The sequence below is a fragment of the Pagrus pagrus genome (genome assembly GCF_965226575.1).
Source record: "Pagrus pagrus genome assembly, chromosome: 10".
Classification (NCBI taxonomy): Eukaryota; Metazoa; Chordata; class Actinopteri; order Spariformes; family Sparidae; genus Pagrus; species Pagrus pagrus.
The window spans coordinates 16117148-16144695 of NC_140194.1; the positions used below are offsets into that span (position 1 = coordinate 16117148).

General features: G+C 44.4%; 1 protein-coding gene across 1 annotated transcript in view; it reads right to left on the bottom strand.

The window, feature by feature from the left end:
* Positions 1-27548, bottom strand: part of plxnb2b (plexin b2b) — a 132744-nt gene that overhangs the window by 85921 nt on the left and 19275 nt on the right. Inside the window, exon 2 of the mRNA XM_084363210.1 lies at positions 21808-21994. The gene's annotated coding sequence lies outside the window, so the exon portion shown is untranslated. The remainder of the gene's footprint in view (positions 1-21807; positions 21995-27548) is intronic.

The window sequence follows — 27548 nt, forward strand, 5'->3', positions numbered from 1 at the left end:
CATTTTAGCACTCGCCATGAAACACCTTCCCATATAGTGCCTGCCCATAGCAATTTTCCCTCCTCCTACCTCCACTAAGGTGGCAGGATGAGCAAACAGACATTCAGGCACACACTCACCCCCCGGGGCATCATTATCCCAGACACAAGAGTCACCGCCAAAAGTAATGGAGCTGTGGGTCTACCTGGCTCAGGGCAGCCCCTACTTTCTTACATTGAAATGGAAGGAATGGGAGAGCTCTGAACAGTGTTTTGGGGATTTTAAAAAAAAAAAAAAAGAAAAGAAAGAAAAGGAAGAAAAAACACAGCCAGGGGCTTTGCTGTGGGATTATGAGAATTGGCCAAGAATCAGGATAAGTAGGGAGGGATGACGGGGAGCAGTCCGGCTGTTGGTGTTTTTTTTCCCCAGTGTTGGCTGGTTCTGTACTGTACTGGGCAGGGCTGGGTTATACTGGGTTTGGTCAAGCTTTCGCTGCCAGTTCCCAGAACACAAGGACCCTTTTTTCTCCTGCCAATCACAACCAGATGTGCCCAGACTTGTTTTACGAATTCTGATCCCTCACTCTGCCTCGCTTTCAGCTCTGAGCGAGTCACATGAGTAAGAGCGCAAAAAAACTTGCACATGTTCTGCGACACACACACACACACACGGACTTGGTGACAGGCATGCACACAAACACAACCTGGCTGAGGCACTGTAATCACAGGGGCCCAAAAAGAATCCCAGAGCAGGAATGGGCTCCAATAACATGCTCTTCAACACTGGGGCGCTTGTCTCATTCGCCCGTTCCCTCAGGACATGTAGTTTGAGGAGATTCAACCTGACATGACTGAAAGATTTACGAGGTGTAGATAGAGACCTATTTTCTCATAGATACCCAGTCCTATCAATACAATGCCAAGACCTATCATTTATAGACCAGAGAGGCTTCTGCACCCGGAAGTTCTTCCACAGGTTTCCTCTCAGCCTTAGATCTCAGAAACACGATGCTACACACTTTGCTGCTGAGGCATTAGTGTGCCTGTGGGTGTATTTTAATATTTGAGTGCTGCTGGAATGTTTTCCCTTCAAAAACAGTGTGAACACAAATTCATGCCCTCCAGCTACATAAAGAAAAGATGGTAATGACAACGGCACAGGAGTACAGAGATCATTCTACGCGGCAACTGTGCAGCTGCTGTTTGTGTTTGAATGAATCTGGAGCTTGGAGGGGGTCATGTGTTGTGTATGTAAGAAGGAGCTGATGCGCAATTAACTATTCATTACAGAAATCTGATTAGGGAATTGTTCATCCATGCAGGTTATGTGAATAAGTATTACACAGCGCCATAACCCCTTTTTCTCTTTTTCCTCCTCTGCACCACCACCAGAGGATCTGGTCTCCCCACCCCCCCTCTGTATCTTCTCTGCCATGGATCCACCTCCGGCAACATTATCAGCGAGTACCATCTGTTCCCTGCAGCAAGTGTAAAATTGAGCTGCTTGAGAGTTGTCCGATATCGATCGCAGCCACATTAATTTCATAACGCCACATACAGGGTGACACCATTCGCTATCGCATCAGGGGATCTTTGCGCCCGGTCATGCCCACAGATGCCACCGCTCATGGTCTGTATCGAGTGTGACTGCACGAAAGGACATGAGGCGTGTACCTCTAATGTCAGAGCTGCACGAGCTGAGGGTTTACAAAATGTACTGTGGTTTTAGTATTGTAGAGTTAAAAAAGGCAGCATATTTTTCATATTCAAACATCTCTTCAACAAATTAACACTGCTCACAAATTAGAGAACTGACCTTAAGTTTAATTAACGCAGCCCTCAGCCAAGGTGCAGATACCTTCATTTAACTTTCAATGGTTACGAGTAACATGTTTAGGTCATATAAATAATCATGAGGAGCAAATGTCTGTGATTAAACGAGAGTCTAAAACCACCACCACAGTCTTAATTACACATAAAAAAAAAGAACAAAATGAACCGAACAAAAATACTGTACATTTTTATTAATGATTTTAATTGCTTCTCTCATACTTGAATGACCTCTTTTTTTATAAAACACATTTGGCAGTCCACTTAAATAGATATTTCCAACCTAAGAGAATAAGTGACCTCGCTCTAAAGCACTGTTATTACACTGATGGCTCATTCTGAGAGCACAGGCAGGTTTTAAAAGCATGATTTTTGGTCATTTGTGCTCATGAATTAGCACAGAAATTAATAAATTGTGCATATCAATAATTCACACTCACAAATGAACAGAGGAGGAAGAGTGATTATGCCAAGCAGTTAGATTGCCCTTGACCGTGCAATTTGTGCTGTTTATTTTGCAACACATCACACTCTGTCAGAGGTGGCAAAAGTACACGCATGCTTTACTCAAGTAGAAGTACTTCAACTTCTTCACTCGAAACAAAGTAATAAAGTACAGGTTCGAAATGTCTAAAGTATAAAGTATAAAAGTAAAACGTTTCCCACTGAAGGACATTTCTACTGGCCATTTCCGTGCAAAGCTAACTGAACCTAATGTCATATTATAATAAATCAAAGACTATTAAACTTAAAAGGTAGAGTCAGTAGGATTTGTCCCAGCTGTCCTTAAACACACCACAAAGATAGTTGATTGTTGAGCCTAATCCCAAGGACGTCAAATACCAATCAAAATCTCTGTCCGTTTCCATCTTGTTACGTCTGCTGTGCGTGATGTCAATGATAGGTGGAAATCAGTCCTGTGATGTTGGGAAGGTGGCGTGCAGTGAGGCTAAATAAAAATAAATGATAAATCAACTCAAATGCTTTAAAACTAAAGTAATGAGCCTGTGCTAAAAATTTGAGGAGTAGAAAGTACAGATATTTTTCTTAAAATGTAGGGAATAAAAATAAAAAGTTGTTAGTAAAATGAATACTCAAGTAAAGTACAGATACCTGAAAAATCTACCTACTAAAGTACAGCAATTAAGTACACATACTTTGCATTACTTGTCAATAAAGCTGAACAACAGACAGTATACAATATTAAATTAGTGGTTAGCATGAAAATAAAAAGCAGAAACAAGCTTTTTGGAAATCCTTGTCATTACCCTAAGCGTAGTACAAGGGAGAGGTTTTTACCAGCTGGTGGCACAAGATGAAAGGCTGGAGGAAATTATTATAAATCGTTCTCTCAGGACCGTGAAAGTCCAAACCAAATTTAATGGAAGTCCGTCCAGAAGCTGTCACGGACAAGCACGCAGACTGACCAACCACCTTTGCCATCTCTAAGCTGTGCTGCGAGCGTGACAAAAACAATCAGAAAAGCACAAGCAACACTCAACAAATGAATCGAACACTGTAGAGTCATTTATTGGTGTCTTACAAATCCTTGAGGATCTCACCCATGACAAGCTCAACATGTCATAACAACTCTAGTCGCGCTTGAAGGTGCCACAGTGCAAACTAGATACGGGGAAAGATCCAATCAGAAGTGTTGGTGGTGTTTAAGTGGTTTTCTCACTTTTGTTTGACTATACGTTTACCTGTACACACACCAAGCCGTCTGTCAATCTGCTCTCCTTATGTTTGCTAGAAGCTAATGTCAAACATGGGAAAACTAAGCTGGATAACCCCGTATATCATACTCCATTTCAACTCATTCTGGGGCCTCGTTTTTGATTCTCGCTTCAAACAAACCAGACATGAGCGGCTAAACAAATCATCGTCAGCGACTCACATGCACACAGACATTAAGTTAAATGAAAACACGGTGAGAGGATTCAGCTGAGCCGAGTCATCAGCAGCCATAGTAAAAATACATAGACCACATTACAGCCGGATGCTTCCAGCACATTAAGACCTAATCTCGGCGGGGAGCAAAAGAGCATGGAGACTGGTTGCAGGGGAGGTGGGAGGGCATGGGTTGAGTATGCCAGAGGAGTGCGTGCCCTACAGGCTCCTCTTTAGTAGATGGTTCATTGTGGTTGGCTGTACAGATCGGTAGATCAGGTCAATAGATCATTAAGCAATCCCTGTGCTCCTGAAATAACACATGGATCAGAGTGGAGATAAGAGCCTGGATCAATGCTGGACGGACGAGAGGATCATGGAGCGGTGTGCGGAGGCTGGAACGGCAATGAAGGGTGCAGGACCCATCATGGTAGAGGCCTGACCGGGTACTGTCTGTCTTAATGTAAAATTGTTAAAAGGTCGATTCAGTCAAATCATTAAAATACATTTTCTCATGCAGCTGTAGTGGTGTTAGGCTATACAGATAGCTTTGGTTTTATCTCTGATTTCTCCCTCCACCCCTGTAGAATGGAAATGAATGAGTTTAACAGTATAAATATTACATTATACTTCTCCTTCCTTCTAATTAAAGTTGTCATTTTGGGTTGGGCTTCAGCAAACTTCAGGATTGCGGTTTGTGAGCAACAACTACAATACTAAAATGTCTCATTCTGGATGTCACCACAGATTCGTTGTTTCTCTAAGAAAGGGTATACGCAACAGTGTCAGACCTAATGTAGATGCTAACGACAAACAAAACTCAATACATCATGACAATTGTATCATACCCTCTTACTGAAGTTACAAATAGAGCCAAACAGATACACAGTTTTTGGGACGATGCTGACACTGATGTTATGGAAGAAATAGTTCGATATTGGCCGGATTACACACTTTTTTTTGCAGTGATCCCTCAAGCACTTGTAATGGAGGCAGAATATTTTACTGTTTAACAATAAACTTTATTGTCTAAAATGAAACCAGAGAACTGAAACAGCAAAACCTCATTCAAAATGTAATAATTGTAAATCACACCAAGCATTGTTTTCTACTCTGTTCTTTAACCAAAAAGTTTTGATATCCATTGATACTGACAACATATAATATATGCCGCTGCCAATATACCTGTGATATGAACTTTTATATGGTAAACTGACGCGTATTTATATAGAAAGTTAAACATTATATGGAGTTGACTGATGCTAACAAGTGATACGTCAGGTTAGCAAAATCCTTTACTACTGCTTAAGTTATCACACTGTGTGCTAAGCAGATGTTACTCTGTCACAGTGGATGCAGCTCTGTGTATAAAAATTCAGAGATGCAAAATGCAGTCAAGTGTTTCTTCAGACAATAATGAAATTATTGGAGGACGAGTGAGTTTGCCAAAAACCATCAGATAAATTGGGGCTGTAATTATAAGTGGGCCAGGGGTGAAAAATCACTGACATAATGTGCTCTAAACTACATTCAAATCTCTGACCAGCACAGGTACAGTGTTACTGAAATCGCCCATTCTCCCATAAAGATATAAACACCATCCAAATGTGGCTATAGGGACTACTTTTGGGGTAAAAGGTAGTTCCACTTTAAAAAACAACTGCTCACAGTCTGTGGATTATCCAGAGTAATGGAGACACTGTTTCTGTTGAATTTTTTAAATGCAATTTTTCACTGCTGTGAGCACCACAAACTGAATTCCCTTCACCTCCACGGTGCATGGGATGCAGCAGAAAACTCAGAGGTGGATATCTCAAAACCTGGAAACACAAAAACAAACTATTTGCATTGAAACCATGAAATGTAAGTGAGAGAGGATGTTTTTTTTCTTTTTTGTAATTTGGGTGACCCTTTAAAAGCACTGGCTCGCGTGAGCACAGCTGGGCAGAACGGGCAAGGCTCTCCCTGGTTTTGGCCACCACCGAGTCTCTGTGGACGGCGTACTTGGGTACCTTTATGACACTGAGCAGCCAGGAGGATTTGGCAGCATGAATTGGATGACGTTTCAGACCGGCAAATGGGAAAGCACAGCTGGATAGAAATCACATAATCCTTTTCTACTACGGCTGGTGATGCGTTTATTGCCTTTTTAAAATTCACTAATACAGATCATTCTGTCTGGTTAGCTCATTAACATCAGTAGTTATCTGGTGGACCAATTTAACGACTTACATTATTCCAAACGCCTTTAGGCAAAAGCACAGCTACGTGGCTTTAAAAGACTCTTATCAGATAGAGGTTTAATTATAGAAAACACAACATTGTGTGGAATAATGTCATCATAAAGCACTTAATCGTATAGGGGATTATTATGCATGCATTAAGGCCTTTCTATAGGGGAAATACAGAGTGTAAGCCCATTCTTATGACTGAGATTCAATCGTAATTGGATAGGTTCATTCTAAAGGTCAACACCTGCTGGTTATCAAATTTTCTCATAAGAGGGGCTAAAAAATTGATTTAGGATCATAGCTGCCTCAAATTCCTTTAGAATTGATTTTGTACTTCATAATATATCAACATGTCTGGTCTGGGAGGTAGAGAAGCTCTGCATCTTTGATCACACTTTCTCATTATCGTCTGTAGGCAGGACTAATATTAAAATAAACAGAGCAGGGGGTAAAGCCAGGGGACATGTGCTTCCTGCCCCCCCCTGGCTAAAGCCGCCATGGGCTCTTCCTGTCTGGGTGTCGGGGGCCAGGTCTGCCCTGCTGGGGACCTGAGAAACTCTGAGCAGAGGAGGGGGTGTGAGGAGGAGGAGGAGGAGTGGCGGAAAGCCATCCGCAGACGCTCCACCCTAAAGAGGAACAGCATGCCAGCCCCGGCGGACATCTGTTTTCACAGGTGTGCTCACCCAATGTGATTAAGATTGGCGCTGCACTGGTACACCAACGCTGTGGGTGCCGGGGCACGGGTGTGAGACGCGTGGAACAGTTGTGGCGTTTTGGGGCAGATGGAGCTGATGATGAGAGTTTGACTGAAAGAAGTGGAGGAGAAAGGGAAGTGATGGAGGAGGGTGCTTGTGTGAGAAAAGTTCATATGGCTTATTCGCTGCAAACAACTGTTTAGAGAAACGTAATTTAAGAAGATTGGGATTATTCGGAGCACATGCAGATTATCCTCTGCTGTTTGATTTTTAAAGTGTGTGAGGGAGAGATCACATGAAAGGATTGGAGTCAGCCACTCATGGGAACAGCGTTTTAAAAATACCAGCGCAATTCCAAAATGGGCTAAATGTTCTCCCAGAGATGACTGGATGGTCTGAAAGGGAAGTCATTCACCCCCAGACGAGCCTATGGGATATAGGTGGGCAGCGGTTTTGGCAGAACCATCACAGCTGCTTGTACCCATGCTACAAAGCACCTGCTTCCATGGAAACCAGAGGAGGGATTGCTCTCCCTTACACCAGCAGGCCACTTCATGCTTTAATGTAAAGCGACAACTTGCCGGAATTAATTTGTGTGTTGTCAACAAAAAAAAAGTCCCCCCAAACAGATTTAATTCAGGGAAATAGAAAAAAAAGCAATTTTCTTTATTTATGTTGGCTCCCCCAGCCGCCCCCACACCACCGCTGCCACGCCATAATTCTCCAGTGGTTTTTTGAGAACTTTCAGCCATTTCGAGTGATCTCACTCCTGGAGTAGTACGAGGCAGCGACAAGAAAATCTTTAACGAACGAGAAAGCAATTCCATTTCACAGCAGCGAGGAACCGAGGAGGAGGGGCGGGAGAGTCAGTCACCGGCTTCTAAAGAGAAATGGAAGCCTTGGATAAAAGCTGTTCACCCCAAGATATCTCCCCAAAAAAAAGGAAAAGAGAGGGAAGCAGACAGACTTAACACCAAATCATCCTGCCGTACGACTCAGAAGCTTACCTTGCACTGACAACTGACAGAAACAGTGCTACGCTGTATGTAGCTTATTAGCATCTGTGAATATCACTTTGCTAGTGCCAAAATACTACATAAACCCGCTTGTGTGACTAACAGAGCAATTCACTCTTTTACAAGAGAAATGATTTGCAGAATAAATACAAATTTAAATGCATACTTTCATGTGTTCAGTGTGAGCATCAAAGGCACATAAGTTAGGGATTTTACAATGCTGCTGTGTGAAACCTGTTGCTAATGCATGCTGAAGTGAACTGGTATAAGAACAGGAATGATGAATGTGCACATATCGCAGGCAGTATTCAGAGTTAATGTTGCTTGCTGTGATATCAAGCTGCTGGAAACAAACATATTCCATTAGCCAGTCTGGTATATATTACAAACCCTGATCACACAGCCAATCCCCAGTCCTCATTCCATTATCCGCCCAATCGTCTGCACCCCCTCATTCCTCCCATCACTGAAGCAATGGCAGGCATCCTTCCCACAAGTCTACGCAGCTTCAATCTGCTCTCGCTTCCCATCGCCTGGCGAGCATAACTCAGCGAGGGGTGCAACTTTGCCGACAAAGCTGGATGTGAGAAATGTATATATTTGTAAGTGCTAATACTAAGCGGCACAGAATGTCGGGCCAGCACCAGACAGATGGTTCTGAGAGAGGCAGAAGATCACAGAGACGATGCTCCCTCCCTCCCACCCTCTCCGTCCCTCTATTGCTTTGAGAGAAGGCACTATCACTGTTCTGCATGGCACCAAGGAGCTGCAGTGTACAAAAGAGGCCTTAATTCCCCTGATGGCGGAATCAGCTCACTCCAACAAGGGTATCAAAGTAGTTCATCAATGGAGGATATTTAAAACTCCAACTCTCAAAAGCCTTTATAACCATGGGGGGAATACTTTTGGGAGAGTTCTTGGGGGGGTAGAAGGACAAATAGAGGCACATAGCATAAAAACAGGCTCGTAAACAAGAGAGAGAAATAGTTTTAAAGAAAGCGAGCAGGAAAGCCCTTCTCAGATTTGCAGCGGAGAGACTAATGACATGGAAATTCTTGTATGTAACTGGTTTAAAGGCACAATTAGCCTTGCCCCATGTGTCCTTCACAAAGCTATGCCACTGCAGATTAATTGATACAATCAAAGGCCAAGTGAGCTTAATTTATGAAGCCAGAATCCTCTGTTGCAAAAGTTACACAGTGTGAGCAAAGAGAATAACTGACTTATTGTACGGCCATTGTGTGTGTGTTCGTGTTTGTGTGTGAGTGTGTTGGTGTAGGAGAGATTGTTTCACTTTCACAAAAGGAGGGATTTCATGTCTTTATTCGGCATACATCTGTTTTACACTTGGCTTACTATGACACCTCATAGGAGACCAGGGTCAAATGAAGTGCAGGCGAGCTTAACAGCACTCGCACACCAGGGGAGGCACGGCTGCTCGGCGACTCAAACACAGACAGAAACACAAATGGATTCACTTTCATGCACTCGAGGAACCACACAGATAGATGAATTCAAAGTCCCCTTTTGCTTGAATGGGGCCGGCAGCATGTGTGGGCTACGTCAGCCAGTGCTTTCGTCAGCTTTCTACATGAAACAGCTCAACATATGTACGATAATCGACTCTGCCTTAGCGCTCTGCTTCTGTCTTTTGCCATCTCTTTCTATCCAAAACTCATAAATGAAATGTGCGGTGTTTCACCTCACAGTGCAAAGAACTCAGTCGGGTGAAGGTGCCATGGCAGCACTGTTTCCCCACAGAAAATATGTTGCTTGGTTTGATGGAAAGAGAGGAAGGTGGAGCAGAAGCTGCCCGATCGATTTGGGATTCTCATTGTTCAGATGGGATATAAAGCTCTCTTTGTCTGCCCATGCTCTTCTGACCTTTCTCGGGCCGCTGAAGAAGGCAAACGCGGCCAGGCCGAGGGGGAAATGGAGTGTCTGTTTTGTGCTTAACACACTGCTCACAGATTGCAGAGCTGGCATGGCGAGGCGGACACAGACTGTCTGCCGACCTGGGCCCACTCCGCCCTGCCCGACCTTGGTACCGCTGCGCCAATGTGCCAACGAGGGCTCCATAACACCCTGTCCTCGTCTCCCCCCCCCCCCAAAAAAAAAACACACATTCTCCCTGAGACAAGGCTGGAAAACAGAAACAGGCTCAAGACACAGGGTTCATTAACAGATAAACCGGGGGAGGTGGGGGGAAAGAGAGAGAGAGAGATGGGAATAAATGAGGAAATGACAACGGACGGAAGATATGGGGAGAGGTTGGCAGCCGTCCATGAAAAAGACAGCTGGCAGCGACATCCTTCACAAACCTGGCGACACAAGCGGCATGATGGAAGCAACCTCCAGAGACATAAAGAGAGGGAAAGAGGAAGAAGGAGAGAGACGAGGGGGGTTTGGAGGAGAGGGGTTGTGGTGGTAGATAACGTAGCTTTCGTCTCCAGATTCCGGTGCTAATTAACACAATTCCACATACAAGGCCCCCTGCCTGCCTCGCAGCCTGGCCCCGGTCTTCAGCGCCGACACAGAGGGACAGAGAGCAAGGGGAATATGTGTGAGTTTGACTGTGTGGGAGGAAGGGCTGGGGGAGTATGAGGGATGAAAAGGGATGAAAGGTAAGGCAAGGTCTGGTGGCCTTGTCTGAAGGTGAGTCGGCTCTTCCTCCAGCGTGCAGTCTGGTTCCTCTGGCGGAAAGAAGCGAGAAGGAGGGGGGGGGTGAAGACAGATGAGATGGAGCGCGGGGATGCTGATCAACGGCCGAGTCGCTCACCAGCCATCTCACTCCGTCGATCACCTCATCCAGAGGGAGCAAGTGAGAGAGAGAGAGAAAGAGAGGGAGAGAGAGATGGACAGAGAGAGACGTGAGGAGGCCAATGAGCCGGCACCGATCCAGTCACAACACCACGGACACAAATCCTGGTTCTGTACCATTAGCTCCAGACTGTCATAAATCAGACAAAAGGCAGCCAGCAGGACGGAGGGAGAAGGCCAAACAGAGAAGTCAAAAAGCCACAGCCACACAGCACTGATCAGACAGCAAGGGGGGAACAAATAGCAACCTTTGTGCAGAGGAAGCATTTATAACAACACGAGACAGGCTCCACACACATAATGGAAGAGCTGGAGATACTATTGAACCTCGATGCTCTTTGAGTTCTGACCGAAATGTGTCCTTTGCAGTGGATACTGAAACTCAAAGTTGGCATTGGTCAGATTTTAAGAGACAGATAACCGGTATTTGGGACAGATATTCATTTGCGGTAAAAATGAAAATCTTAGTGTCAAAACAACTTGTGATGGAATGAACAAGTACAATTTACTCAAGTACTGTTCTTAAGTACAATTTTGAAGAACTAAATTCAGTTACTAGTTACTTTTGCAGATCCATATTATTTGATCGTTCAAAGGCTATTAATTGTGATGTGTTACCAATCAGTTAGTGTTGTGGGCGAGACATTGTGTGAGAGGATGTTGCAACAGAGCCAAAGTAGCACATTTTCAAATTAGTTTATTTTATCTGCAATGTGACAGAAAAATCATGGATATCGATACTCAGAAAAATGCTGAATATCGGCCCCCTAGTAGCAAACTAGATGTCTATGCTGATTGGACGAATTACGTCAGTGTTCTTCTTGGGTGATGTATTGTAAATAAGGCAACGTGAGTTATAGAAAGTGGATGGCGAATGAGGATATTGTGCCAAAAAAGAACTCTCTTTAATGCAATGTTGCGGTTTAATGCAGCAAATGGAGAAATTCATGGGGACTTCAGTGAACAGGGCATTTTAAAAATTGAGAAAAAAGATTGGAATTTAGATTGTGGATCATGATTGCGATTAAACAGATTTAGATATTATTTTTGGCCAGTTTGAAAGTAGAAAGATGACAGAAAATAAAGGTAGGGAGACAGAGAACAACATCTAACAAAGGTCCCCTACTGGACCCAAACCAGGGGATGATGCAGTTTATGGTCATTGCTTTAAACCTCTTGGCCACCGGAGCACCCTGAATCTTTGCCTGAGAGCATTGGTATATTTTGCTGAAATTTTGAATGAAAAAGTGATTCTGTACAAAAAAAAAGGTTTATATTCATTAAGCTAAAGTGGCACAGACACTCAGGTGCTGTATTGGAACAGGTCTACACAAATCAACCAGCTTTCATGCTTTTAAAAAGCTGCTTCACACAGATAGGAATGCAGCCCGGAATCCCTGCTTTGTATCTCATCAAAGCCTTCATTACCGTACACAAGATCCAGATTGTCCTGGTGCTAGCAGACCAGACATTAAGTCATTAGGATTTTGTCACTGTAAATTGTGATGCTTGATTAGAACATGCGGGTTAGCGTTTCCATTTGGTAATGCCATTACTGGAGCAAAAGCTTCATTAGCATTACTGCATGTAATAACCTCGACAAGGGATTTCCTAACCCAGATTTCAACCACACCCAACCCAGGCATGCTGTGTTGGCATGCGCCCTACTGGCAGATAAACAACACATCTGCTCGCCTGCTCTGAAAGTTGTACATATATATTGTATGAACCACTGGAGTAGAGACAGTTGCTGTTTGTGTAGGAGAGGTGTGTGTGTGTGTGTGTGTGTGTGTGTGTGTGTGTGTGTGTGTGTGTGTGTGTGAAAAGATGTGATTCCATGTAAGTCTGTGTGTAGGAAGTGAAGCTCCAGATTGGCACAAACTGGCAGCAGAGCGAGTCTTGGTCTTGCAGCAAGTTCTGGCGAGCGTGTGCCAATCCTACCTTCCACAGCAGTACGCCATGGGGGGCTGAACACTTCTGCACCGCGATCCAATTAATTTCATCTCCGCACGCCACACATTTCGACATGCTCGGAGCGTAAAGAGAGGAAGTGGAGGTATGATGGGGGTGGAGGTGAGCGGTGAGGCAAGTGGGAATAACTGAGAAAGAGGAAGTGGAAGGATGGGCCAGGCTTGGGAATCTTAGAATTTCCCGTATCTTTCATTCGAGTTTCTGCACGGGGAGAAGAAAATGCAATTACACGTGCCCTCTCAGCCTTTTCAGGCAAGTGTGGTGTGTAAGAATTGAGGGGGTAGTGGTGGGGTTTGTGCCCCGTGGCGGCCAGCACTCCCATACTCTATGCTAATAGTTGCTTGTTCTGCATTCTAACAGGCATTTTGGTGGCAAGGCTCTGAGTGGGGAGCAGCGGAGGGTGAGTGCAGAGCATCAGCAAAGTAAGAGGGGGGGCGGGTCTGTCGCCTTGTGTCTCCAGAGATAGTAGGAATAATGAAAAAGTCTGCCGGGACTTCAAAGCAAACGGCCGGTCATTTCCTGTGGTGATGGCTGATACGGGCCTACATGTTCAGGCAACAGGCACGCACACACTTAGTCACACATTCCTGCCAGCAAACCCCGGCCAATGAACACCACTTCCTTTGATGGTATAGAGTGGAGCCAAGAAGAAGGAGGAACAAGTCTTTGGACGTGGAATAGATTTGAAAAGCCTTTGTGTGATGCTGGCGGAATCATCTAAGTGCTTTAGCCATGGGCCTCGGGGTCAACACTTACGCAATGTGGGTGTAATGCCAGCAACCAGCTGGGGATGTTAACCATTTGTTTAACTTTGATTTTTACTGAGTTGTTAAATTTGCGACAGAAAGCAACATAATGTAGTTATCATGAGTACATCAGACTTCACATTCATTTACATTAATAACATTTACATCTATTATTATTATTATTCTCGATTTCTGTAATGCCATGTTGCAAACGATGGGCCTTTTCTTGGCGGGCATACTGACATATTATAGCAGGAAAAGCACAGCTATAATTATTAACAATATTGGCCAAATTTCATTAAGATGCTGCGGTTCCAGAAATCCTGTACTGTGTATGATGGCTCACTGGCATGGCTAACTGAGACATTCAAATGGAGTGGAGCCATCACCGATATCGAAATTGTGCTTTTTCTCCTACGTCCAGTCAAAACGTCAATCATGAAAAAGGACTTTTACAACCCAGCCCAGTCACCAGGATATACTGTTAGCAGTTAATGTTCCTGCAATCAACAAATACATCAGAGGTTGATGTGTACCAAATGTGGCATATCACGTTCACACTATATGCTTATTAGCCACCTTTCACATCAGGGACAAGGATGGTCGTTTTTTGTGGCATCAAAATCAGGTGTTTTTTAAAGAGACTTGCAGAAATTTCCAGGGGAACTGACCATCTCCACCCGTGATCATACCAAAACAGGTGTTTGCAACATCTATCGTGAAAAATTTGAGACACTGCGTAAAAGATAAATAAAAACCGAATGCAACCATTTGCAAACCAACTTTGTTCAATAACAGCATTTTTTAAGTCACCCCCAGCCTGTGTAGTAATATTCATACAATCATGTGCTTTAAAAAGTGATAAACCTCGCCCCCATCTTTGCTTTCAAATAACTGAGCCTTTGAAAGGATGCCCGTTTCATACCCAACCATAATACCATCATCTGGTACCAATTCACCTGTTTTAGCATTTCACAACTTTCCAAGTCTTTCATTAAAACAGCAAATGCCAGATTGGCTTAGGAGCGCTGCTTCACAAATGTAAGTACTAGAATAAAAGTTGCTCTTTGGATCCAAGGGCATTTCATGGAACCAGAAAACATAAGTTAGACTTATACTTTGCTCTGTGATCAATAACTCATAAACAAAAAGCAGTGTGCCTTGATACTTTATAGTTATGACTTATTGATCACAGAGCAAAGTACAAGTCTAACTTCTGTTTTCTGGTTTTATTTCCCAGTCTTTTGTTGCTCCTGTACCAACTTGTTCCAAAAATGTTGTTGACATCAAATTCAGAATAAACATACATCTACAAAAGTCAAAGAAGCTGATGAGGTTAAACATTAAATATTGTTGCTGTACTATTTTCAATTGAGTATATGTCAAAAAACGATTAGCAAATTATAGCATTCTGTTGATATTAACACAGCATCCAAACTTTAATGGAATCTGGTTTATAGGTTCTCAACATCTCAGTGTATCTAAAAACATTTTCAATGACTTTATTGAGAAATTGTTTTTTGAAAAATTCTTTGGAGGCTATTGTGGCTATAGTGTTCTCATGATATATTACAGAGCAATTGTGGGGAATGGCATATTATGGCATCTTTTTCAGAAATTTTAAACTGTTGAGTAGCTTTTGATTTATAGTGTTGTTGTTCTTCCAAGGGAACTGTTTCTATGCTTGTTATCAAGTTAGCGGTTGTACTTTGTATTCCACACATTTTGTACCGTCCCTCCTTTAAGGTTTCAGTTTCAGAGCCGTAGGGAGGGGAGGCTGCTGGGCCAGCATGCTCCGCAAACATAAACAACCCTGCAGTGGCCATTTCTGGCCAATCCCGCTTCTTATCATATCATCTAGTTCTGTTATGAAAGCCAGACTGCCCTGCAGGCTTTTTCTGATTGCATGTATGTGTGTGAGCATGCGCCCAGAAGCACATTTATGTTGGTTTCTGTATCTCTCTGTTATGTGCGAGTAAAAATCACAGAGAGCGAACAAAAACACACATCTGGTTCCATTCAGAATGCCTGGAATTCTTTGCCTGCTTGGTTCAGATTACTTCCCGAGCCCCCATGCTGGCTGTGCAGGAGAGCAGATAAACTATGCCGCTCAGCACAATGTCTTGCCTATTCAAACTGGAAGGGTGTGGGTTGACAAGGACTAGAGGTGAAGCGGAGTTTAAAGGCGGGTCCTGGGTGTAGTCTCAAGCGGGAGACTCCTGAGCAGCCAGGTATGCTAATTTATGGCTTCTCAACCATTGCAGACCTCTCCGAACAGTATGTCGAGCAGGAGTGGGTCCTCAGGGAAGGGCACATTAAAGTTCTGCCAGACGGAACAGCACCTTAATATGATCCCAGCCCTTCCCCACTGATATCCACTGGGGTAAGCCCCAGCAGTGGAGGGTGAGCTCTGTAGAGATCCACACCAGAGAGACAGAGATACAAGGTCAGGAAACTAAGAACCTTGAGAGTATTGGTTAAGGCTTTACTGCAGCATAAGCAGGCCTAAACCACGTGACAGGAGAGCTGGAGAAGAGATATATTTTCTTCTCTTCACAGCCAGAAATCCAACTGAGGTAAACCTGCTTTATTATTGTTTTGTTCCGATAGACCCTATGCGCAGCTATAAAGAACAAGATGATTTCTATTCCAAAATGAAACATCTATACACCTTGGGATCACTTCGTTCCACACAACAATCTCGCTATAACTGCTGAACGTCACCTTTCCTTTACATTTCAGAATGCCCCCCATTCCAATTCCCCCACCCTGTTATCTCCCAGGTTTGACAGAGTGATGTCTTCAGCCAAAATCACCTCGTCTACTCTGGTTCCCCAGGAGATGGAGTGCCACTGATGTAGACGATTCAATCAGCGAGAAGTGAAAGAGCAGATCACAGACAATACGCCGCGGCCCCATTACCCCGAGTCCTCGGTTACCGCTAGCGACGCTTAGCTCGGGCCCCCACCTAATGGGCCATAATATCATTTTACGCCATGTTCCAGCTCTTTATACTAGCTCTAAACATAACTCTGTCGCCAAGGCACAATAAAAACAGATATATTTCTTTATTACTCCTCACAAAGCATATCACCAGATCTGAGCACCCCTACAAAAGGAAACTAATATCTCCAGGAACCCGCTCTTTTCCTTGGCTCATTTGGAGCAGACGCACAGTTGTTATTACATTGAGCTGCACTCTGCCGGCCTCACCTCCCCATGCCATTCACTCAGTGTGTAATGGATGTTTTATTATAATCAAATGAATACAATATATTCACCATAAATAACCCACTGAAAAAGCCATTTTCTCTGCCGTGCAATATGTTTAAATGTCCATCACGCCTTAAGCAACGAGGTGCCACATGTTTAATTCAGAGCTGATGCAATTTGTGTGTTGTGTGCAACTGTATGGGAAGAAGAAAAAAGAAAAAAAAAAAACTCATCCACCTTTTACTCACCCTCACGTCCCAACGCTGACCCCTTCCACTCACCCAATAATCACACTTCACGCTTTCTTGCATAAAGTCATGCGAGTCTCCGGAAGGTTCATTACTTTGCATGATAGTGGGGAGAGGAAATGTCACCTGGGTGCTCTGCTTTTGAGGACATTCACTTTCTTCATCTCATGGGGCAACTGCTGTGCTTGTAAATCCTGAGCCAGATGAACAGAATTTCACTTCGGCAAGGGCAAGTTATTATCCACAACTAGGAATCATCACCTACATTGGGTATACGGTGCCATTGTCCTCCTCTACCCTATATATCATCGGGTCTGACCAGCCCATTTACACTTCGGGGATCTGACAAGAGATGAGCGAATACTCCGGCATGAACATGTGTGCTTGTGTGTGTGTGTGTGTGTGTGTGTGTATGTGGCAAGACGGAGCAGGAGGGGAGTTGGGGAATCCAATCTCTCACACAGAGGAGCAAAGACAGGCAGGAAGATACGCTCCAGGCCCAGAATAACCCCGGCAGTATCCATGAATGAAATGACAGGATTACAGGGGTATTAGAAAACCTGCTGAGATGGTTGATAATGCTGTTTATGGTTGGGCGTCATGCCGCTTCTAGGGAAAAAGTCAAACTGTTTGACTAATGAAAATATGGACAACCTCTTCACAGTCACCAAGCAGAAAATTCAAGGACGGGGGGTCTCCGATTACATTAATGGCTGGTGTTGACTACTTGACGGATATTAACACAAATACTTAAGATTCATGTCTGTGGTATTATTGTGGTTGAACCTCTTGAAAATGGGGACAGTAAACATAAGTCTTGCTATCCTGGTTAAGAATGGGATTATTGTTATGTCAACAACCCCCATAGATAATAGTAATTACTGCCCTTGTTGCAGCGCCATCAGACTGCAACTTTGCTAGCTGACAGCTTGGTCCTAATTACCAAGAACCACCAATTACTGGCTCCATTTCATTATTTATATTGCTCAGCACACCCAAATAAAAGAGACTTCAGTGACTCCAAACAGTCGCATCTCTGGCAGCTCCAGAGAAGCATCCAGAAGACCTGCTGAATCATTGTCTTAGAGCTTTTTTCCTGACAATATACCAGTCAGCATGCATACACAACATTGTTACCCCAAAGAAAACTGAGTAAAAATGGAAAAATGACACCCAGTGCTGCCTTTACTTCCTCTTTGTCAGCCACAGGAAGTAATTTAGCTGCAAAGGAAGTGCATTATCATCTATTCTTTTCCCTCTCGCTCCTGCTCGTTTATCTACCAACAGGGCCGCAGAATCAATTTTAAAACATCAGCCCCAGAGTTTTTAACTATTAAAACATTTGTTGTTGATTTATATTTATATCATTCATTCCACTGTGAGCTCCATTTTAGAATAATTTGATCATCTGCTGCCATGTAAAAATGCCTCAAAAACAATTAATAAAACATAAAAAGACAAATCTTTATCTGGTGAATGTACTCCATCCAATCCTCCAACACACATGCTGACTTTCGCAGATGTTTCCTATCATACTCTGCTGCCAAGCGCCGTCCAGCGATGGCTGAGAGGAGGCGAGCAGGAGCTCAGGGCGGGGGTGTGAAATTCTGCTATTCCTGCTCCAGTGAATTCTGCAGAAACTTGGCAGATCATTGTGGAGATTTGTATGTCTGTGGATTTGATATCAAACTGTTGAGAGGCTCGTCTGGAGTCTGTCTCTCAACATGCCTCCCCTCAAAGTAGGCCTGGCTGTTTAGCTTATGTTCCCATAAAGCCTGACGGCCACATTTCTCAGCCCTCAAGGGTGCAGATGGGCGATTAACTCAGCAGACATGTCTTCTACCATCAACTGAAAGATAACCATTACAACACTTTGTTGCTTCAGAAAAACTATGCCTCTGAGAAAACAAAAGCCCATAATCCGCAAATAGGGAGCCCAAACAAAAAGCATCTGTATCATCTATACGGATTTCTGCCATCGTACACCTTGTTGATTAACAATGACTCTTTCTGTAGTGGTGATTCTGTGCAAATTCAATGAATCACAAAACCTCCTCAAACAGCAGCTCATGCTCAGCAAGCTGTAAAGCATGCAAAGCTATCACGTTCCAAAAGGACAAGCAGTCTCAAAAAAGCGATTAAATAAGTACAAAAGGAATCTGCCGTGGCGATCCAAAGCGCTTAGCATTTAGATGACAGTTGCGAAGGGCAGTCCTTGTTTGCAGGGGCTGGAGTAGAGCAGTATATGTGGCCCGGAGGCCGGATCTGTTCCAACTGTGCCCTGGCAAGAAAACGTTCAGCCCAGTCAGCCTCGACAGCTTGGATATTCACAGGGGGCGATGGAAAACTGGAGGGCTGCAGTACCGCGTTGGAGTAGGGGGAGCTCGGAGGAGGAGGAGGAGGAGGAGGAGGAGGAGGAGGAAGGGGTGATGAGTCAGGAACAAGGTGTTTTATATTATTTTGGTACCGCAAGGACATGACATTTGCTGTGTTCGATGAGCAAAACCAAACCTGGGCTGGTGATGAGGGCCTCGTGTCCGTGTTGACCTGCCGTGATTACGTTTATCATCTGGCAGGTCTGTCTGAAGGAGGCGGCTAGCAGAATTTTTAAAGCACTTTTACACGTTTTAAAAAGGTGCTAGTTTATGCCGGCACTGCAATACCTCGCTTTGGTGATGATTAATTTTTTAAAAGCCTGGAATTGAATTATACATTCATCACTACAGAGAAGTCGAAACAGAAATGATCCTCTGTGGGTTCATGAGAATGAAAATAAACACAGCAGGAGCATCAGGTGTTCTAACATGTTCATTTCTTCCACTGTGACCTTAACATAGTAATTGGCTTTAGATGACATGACACATTGCCATTTTACAAACCATTGTGACAATTTCAGCATTAACATAGATCACAGGCATTAAAGTAAGGATCATCACTTTGATTTAGCGTGACGAATGAATTATTCAGTCTCATCTCCAGGGATGCATAGTTAAATTCTCACTCATTTTGAATATCATAAAGGACTTTTGATGTTGCTGCTCACTTGATTAACCTGAACCAACGTCAGAGGAGCTACAGTTAGACTATTGCCATCAGCAGTATTCCAAACACACACAGAGCCTTGTTCGGAAACAATATTTTGTATAGGCTTCCTCTTTCCTATTATGTGTCCAAGGTAATACCATCCATTATTCAATGGCCTTGTTTACTTATATGTGCTAAATAATTCAGAGAAACGCTTGAAAAAGTAAACTAAATGAGGAGTTCACTGCACAAATGCCATTCAAAGCACTAAAAATAAAAAAAAACAGACAAGTGGCACGTAAAGAAGAAGAAAACTATAAGTCTCACTCACACCACCGCAAAAATGGATAAGTAAAAATCGAGAGATCCGTTTGCTCTTGCGCATCTTAATTCATTCATCCCCAAGTACCTATTTGCTCCAAGGGTTGTGCCAAGGCAAATCCTCAAGGGGAGAATGACTGACACCTCCTAATCCTCGTGGATACCAAAGAGCATGTCATTACCATGATATTTACACCATTTCCTGGGATGTTCAATGAAGTGTGGGAACAACAAAGAGACGACAAAACTCTAAAAATAACAAGCGTGAATTTTTAATGCACTGTGTTTTGGGTCACAAGTGTAGCTTAAGCACTTTGAGGGGGAAAAAAAGCATCTCTCCACCCTCGTTCGATTCATTCGGCACAGCCAGAACAACCACCTGGGGTAGCCTACATTTCAAATGAGGCATATTTTGTTTATCTTTAACACCAGCAGGCAGGCTGGCAGGCATGCAGCACTGGAGGAAATGTGATGGAAAGTGGAGCACAAGAGTTATGACCTAAGCAAACAGCTGATTATGAGGAAGATGAGTGAGGAAAGGAGTTGTCTGTCAAGCTAAACCCTCCACAGATGGACGAGTGTAGCGCACGGAGAAACCAGCAAGTCCTGAGGCTTTGTTGCAGCTTTGGGTTTTAAAGCATACCACAGAAACAGTTTAGGAGGAAGTGATGAACGGCAGGTGAACCCAAGTACAGTATATCGTGTGAACTGACATGGTGATGTTCCACACCTTTTCATTATCTCATCGATTGAGCGAATCATTGTAACTTTTCCACCATATGGACAGAAGAAGCTTTTACAGCTGTCCATATAACAGTTATAGCAGCAGTTAATTGCTGGGGATGTTCATTTAATGAGCATCAGAGCAAAATTAATTACTTGCAGCCTTAATAAACAGGCACGAAACTTACTGGTGTACGAATAAAGTTTTGACAAACACAACTTATTCTAACTTGTAGGGTTAGACTTGACTTATAATTGGACCACTGTTTCCTGACACACAAGCGCATAGTGTTGACCATTTACTAAGCACAATGTTCCACTTCTATGAGCACAATAACAAAAAGTGTTTTCATTGGTGTACTGTGGCACTTTGGGGCTAACCCTTGCCTGTGAAACTCCCAGGTGAGACGGTCAACTATCTGCTGGGTAGCAAAGCTGCAGCCTTACTCGGTTCCCTCTCTCCTATCTGCTCACTCCTTTCCCTAGAGCTCACTATCGCCCTGCTACCTCTACTCTTGTACTGACAGCCAAACAATGGGAGCCAGGACTGCCTTAACGAGTAGAAAGTGGAGGCTCGACTAATTAGAGGCACCCCCACCCCCCCTCGCTGTCGCCTCCAACCCCTCCTGTTAGCTCAGAACAGTGTGATACAGCTTGGCCAGGGCTGGGACTGCCGGGCCCATTGTGAAAGAAATAGGGGTTGGAAGTTGATTTTTTTTTTTTTTCTGGCTGCTGGCCGATGGGGGACCGTAGTAATTGCCCGAATCCCACCGTGGCAAGCAAGGAGAGAGAGTGTGAGGGTGGCACAAGCCAAGGAAAGTGAGAGAATTCTGGGACGGAGTGTGGGAATGAATGTCTAGCAATAAAAAAAATACCAATAGAGAAAGAGGAGACACATGGACACTCTTTAGCTCACAAATTTAGCCACAAAAGATAAATGTTTAGCAGAAGGAACTTGTAATGACACGTAGGACAAGTGATTCAGAGAAGAGTCAAGAGCCTGTGGACCCTTTGTTGCGTGAAAAGGACAGAAGAAGAAATAAAACTGGACAAAGTACTGGGAATGTGAGTGAAAATGAAATGACCTCGGGTGCTACTCACTAGGGAGAGGCAGACAGGGGTGCAGTGAGCTTCTTGTCTGTTGGAGTGGAACAGAGAAGGGTGCAGCGGCGGCTGCACAGTGGGCCCTCACTGGACGCTTCAATCACAGGCAGCCGGAGCCCCGGGCAAACTTGGCCAATTAGCCGCACACTGCCGCTGACCCCCAGCTTCATTAAGGGCCCGGGCTCTGGATAAGGGAAAAAGAGGAGAGAGGGTGCAGAGGAGAGGATTAGGGAGAGAGAGAGAGAGAGAGAGAGAGAGAGTAAACGATCAGCACTGGCAAGGTTTTTAGAAGACACACACATGCATTTGCACGGACACACAAACTGGAGGTGAAGCTCCAAGGTTACAGATAAACATAATTAACGGTGAGAGCACCCTATACTGCACATCGTACACACTCGCCGTATTGCACTCCTGACTCCCTGTGGGTTTACACCGGCGGCAAAGGTGGTGCTGGAGGGGGGGTTACAGCCACAGAGGCCAGAGGGCACAGCTCCCTCCTCTCTCCCACACCGCTGCACTGACAGCAACAGGTGTGGTGGCCAGTAGACATGCAATTACCAGGCTGAGAATCTGCTCTTTGTGACAGAGACAACGGCAGATCAGAGGGAAAATCAGAGCTGGAGGGGAAGAGGAGGGGAGGGGAGTGGGAGGAGAGGTGAGAGAGGAGGAGGAGGAGGAGAGGAAGATACAGACTACTGAAAGTCCCTGGAGGAAAGAGAGAGAGGAGAGACGGAGAGAGATTTCCAGTCGGCTCTTTTCATCACAAACCCCTCGTCGGCAGAGCGAATAAAACAGATCAAAAACCAACACATACAGTAGATATGACACACCTGTTGATCTGCAGTAGAGATCCAAATTTACATGCTTTGGTGGTCCGGAGAGACCTCACATACATATGTGCACAACCATGAGACAGAGGAGAGAGTAAAGTGACAACATCCCATTTCAATTCAGATCGGGCGGGGCTGTTTGAGGTGCTTTGGGACAGGTTGCGCTCAATGAGCCCTGACAGCAAGACTGTTTGGTATTTACGTGTGTGTGTGTGTTTGTCTGCATTGCGAGCGTGTATATCCACATGGGACCTCTGCTTGCATCAGCCCGGTGATGGAAGCCTCAGCGGTGCTACAGCGGTGGGGGGAGGTGTAGGGAGGTAGTTTCATACTCGCTCTCCCTCATTTTCTCTGCTCTCCCTCTCCGATTACGGGCGTTCGATCAGGCTAAAGTAATGTTTGTGCGCTTTGCCGCCAGTGTAGCAATAACTGCTGTCAGAAACCTTGCATGCCTGGGTGGAGAGGAGATACTGGCCCTTTATTCAAAACAAGCCAAGGATAAAAGATCAATGGCCCAATTCAGGCCATGAATTGGAGGGAAAAGTTCACAAACATAGTAGGAGATTATGAGGGGGAGATATATGTGTGGATAGGAGGGAGCGGAGAGTGAGGGGGCATCGAGCTCATCTGGGTGCTAGTGGCTTATTGATCGGTGGAGACACACAGCTCCGAGCCATTCATCACAAGCCACTCAGGCCCTTAGATAACTCCTATGATAGTGCCCTGCTGCTGAGCAGCTGCAACTGGCCACATCCATTATCCTTCAAAGTAAGCCCCCTAGCCTGGGAACAGGCATGGTGGGGCTGCTGGGTGACAGGCTGGAGGGAGGGCTGGACTGGAAATGGAAAAGACCAGGCCTGCGGTTAGAAGCCTGTGGCTGGTGTATACAAAAGGCGGGAGCTGGGGTTGAAGGGCCAGGGCTTTATGAAAAAGTGCACTCTGACAGCCAGAACAGAGATGAGAAACTGTCTGTTTGCACCAGTTGGAGGGGGAAAAATGTGACGGCACCATTGTTTCCATTTCTCGGCCAAACAGTATTAGCAAAGCTGTTTTATAGCAGATAGTACACAAAACGTCTGAGCTACAGGCAGCTCTGAAAACTGCTGAGTGGCTCTGTATGTGTGTGTGTGTGTGTGTGTGTGTGTGCGGAGAGAGAATTCCCAGATTGGGCAGGTGGGGATCAGCCATAATGAGCCATGTAGGGAGAAGAGACAGGGAGGGGGGGTCAAGAATAGAAGGGAGGAGGCCAAAGAGCGGGGGAGACGACAGAGTGAGAGTGATGGAGACGGGCTCGGAGCCAGAGACAAGGCCCCAAAAGAGCAATTACAGGAGCTCCAGAGAAGGTGCAGGCCCAGCCCCCAGGCATAGTTTCATACAGCACAAAGCAGAGCCAGACATGTACTCACAGCCTCACAACACACACACACGCACACACAAGTATGAATTTAGAAAAAAAAAAACTTCTAATGAGGAAAAGACAGAGATAGACATGACTGAAAGTCGGTAAGGAAGCAAGCATGAGTGTTTTCAAACTGGGGTCATCTCACCCCCCAAACATCGCCATGCTGTACCCCCGCCCCCCCGCCATGTCTTCACTGCAACATTCTGTTCTGCTCAAAACCTGTTCCCTTAACAGCATGGCCCGAAACAAAAGCTGAAACTCCGGGCCCGAGGTCAGTGTGAGCGAAAACTTTCAAGTCGATTGTCCTCCGTGTGGTGAGTGCTAAACAACACTGAAAGGTCTGGACAGCCCCTCACCATGGTGCCTGTCACTAATACGAGTCTGAAATGGTTTCTGAAGGCAACGGTTTTTTTGTCCAGCCTTCCCGACACCGTACCTCACCCACCACCTCCACTCCTCCTCCACTGCTTAAAGGAGACCGACATGCAGGGAAGAAGAAGCAAGAGAGATAAGAAACGAAGAAAGAGAGAGAGATGTGCAAACAGATAAGGGGGAGGGGAAATTAAATTAAGAGAAAAGTTCTCGTGCACTGGTATGCACCATTGATTTCCTATTCTCTTGGAAACATTTAATGAGCTTAAATAGGAGCCTCGTTTGACACTGCCACAGTGACTCTGAGGAGCCTCCCAGTGAGAGGAAATCGTTCAGATGCTGTGACGGCTATGGGGGGGGGGGGGGGGGGGGGGTGGAAGAAGGAGAGGAGGTGGTCGAGGAGGAGGAGGAGGAGGAAGGATGGGGGTGAAAGTGAAGGTTTTAATGCCAAAGCAAGAGACGTGTGCAAGACAGATGTTGGATTATGCTCAGGAAATGGTCCATGGGTAGCATTACTTGCCTAGTTCTCAGTGAGGAGGGAAAAACAAAGACGGATGAAGGAGATTACTGGAGGAGAGGCAGCTAAAGGTGGTGCACATTCGAGCAAACTGCCTAGTTATGTAGGTGCTCACCGCTCACAACAGGCACTCATTATAACCCAACAATGTCCAAACTGACTGACAGCTACTGCACTACTGCATCGTTTCACCCCATTACTTCCTGGATGACCTCCCTATGAGGCATTGAACAGATGCCTATTGCTTGGCAGCCATCTTGTTCTTCTACCCTCCCTGCTCTCTTTTCTCCCTCTGTCGGCAGGAAAACTATTGTCACTTCATAGAGCAAAGTCCAGAGGCGCTTCACTGCTCTCTGCCGCTGATGAGGGCCCCACTGGGAACCATCGGCGGCCGCTTTATGAAGCCGCCCGGCAGATTGAATGGACTCAGCGTCCCGCCACCTTTTGCAAGCAATCATGATAATAAGAGTGTGGAGTCAGGCATGGCTGTACACTGGCACCACAGGGGGGCTTTCCCCTCACCGACTGCTGGGCGCGGTGGTGGTGGTGTGTGTGTGTGTTGGTGTCGGTGGGCGTATGTGTGAGTTAAGATGGAAAATAATCTGATTGAATTGAATTTATTCATTTTGCAATTTTTACAAACACAACAACAAAAACGCAAACTAATTAAACTGAGAGTGGCCACAACATCTAATTACACCAAGACTGCGACAGCAGCAACCAAGAACCTCACAGTCCAGAAGTGCAGAGTCACTGTAAATAATCAGAACAAACATTATCAGAAGTAAGCCAACACAAAGAAGGAATAATGCTTTATGGTTGCATATATATCATTAGTAAGTTAAATGTGGCAGTTAGTAATTAGATTTGTGTGATGCGTTGCAATTTGATGGACAATTAGTCAATTATTCAATCTACAAAAGATTAATTGACAACAATTTCCATCATTTTTATGACATCTACAGCAGTTTTTTGTTCATTATCCTCGCAAAATGAATCCTTTTTGAGATTCTTGACAGCTCGGACAAGCTCAAGCTGAATATGTCATTTTAGTTTTTGGGCTCTTGCAATTTATATATAATGAAATATATATCTGTCTCACCTCGTGGTCTAAATGTACGTTGTTTTCTTCAACAATTTGTATATTTAACCTCATCTATGTGCATGGAATATGTTATTCTGTCTTGTAAACAGTTTGGGTGGTTTTATGAGGAGATTTCTGCAAGCAAACCTTTTAAATGGTACGCCTTTAGGCAATATAATATAAAAACGCTCAATTACAAGATAAGGAAAGTCATAAATTGATCGAGTGGAATGTGTGCAGGACTTTTGTGTGGGTGACCTGCGTGAATTCAAAGTTTTGTTTGAAGGCTTTTTTACCATTACACTTTATTTAATTACATCAATATTTCCACTTTTCAGTTTGGACAGATTTAGACAATAAAAGTACTCGCTTAGGTTTTGGAAAAGATCATGGTCTGGGTTACATTAATAAATCAGCATTGATTTTTGGTTTCACATGAGACAGGAACAGCAATGATGACAAAAAATAAAAATCATCTGTTTGACGTTACGAGTTTGTAAGTAACGAGACACCAAATATGAGTCGACGAGAATACGAATCAGGCACAGAACACGCAGGACGTAAAGTGCAGCCTCTGACAAAATAACGTCTTTTTGTAAATAAGAGTGTTGCAGATCAGTGTACTAACATTATGTCTCCAGGTCCTGTTTATTATTCTTTTTATTAAACCGGTCCAGTTAGACGAGCCCAAGACAGTCGGTTAAATTTGTGGCAGGGTGTTTCGTTTCTGCGGGTCTGCCGGCTAACTTTGTTTCAAGCTTCTGAGGCTGAAGACAGCTTTGTTACAGACATGTAGAGCGTAAATGAAGACCCTTTAATGTATGATTGTGGTGACGGGAGACAGTTTTCTCTTCCGAGATATTTGGAGGTTGCCGTCAGAGCGACAGTGGGAAGCAGTGGTGACTACAGTGATGTACTAATGAGCAATTCTGAGGTGACACACTACCTCAAATTCTGAAACACATATCCCTCCCTCCAAACAACGATGTCTCAGTGTGGACATCGTCACATGCCAATTCAGCAGACATCTTCCAACCACATTTAATATATATATAAATAAAATTTAGATTACAGAAAGGTGTAGTACATGCAAAAGAGAGGCCCTGTGCTTTACAGATGCTTAGGAGGATGAATATTGCTGTACTACTACTGGGCTCAAGACACACTCAAACACGATGACCTTTAATGGGTGTAAGATGTGTTTAAGTGTATATAAACATGCTAATAGATACTGTATGTGCCTGTGTAATTGCTGCTGGTAAGTGGTTATTCATAAATATTTCAGTTCACTGTGGATGCTTTTAACTCAGTCAAACATGTTTTCTAGTTTAGAGCTTCTTTAACATTCCACCACTGTCTGTTTCTCATATTAGCAGGTCAGACAGGAGCACTTCAGTTCCTGACCCCGGTTATTTCCCCCAAAACTTGTGCGTCTGGCTTGTACCACCTCTGAGTATCTATCCAGACAGATGCATAGTAAGCATCGCATTAGCCAGTGTGGGTGTTTGGCTTAACTGGCAGCAGTGCTGA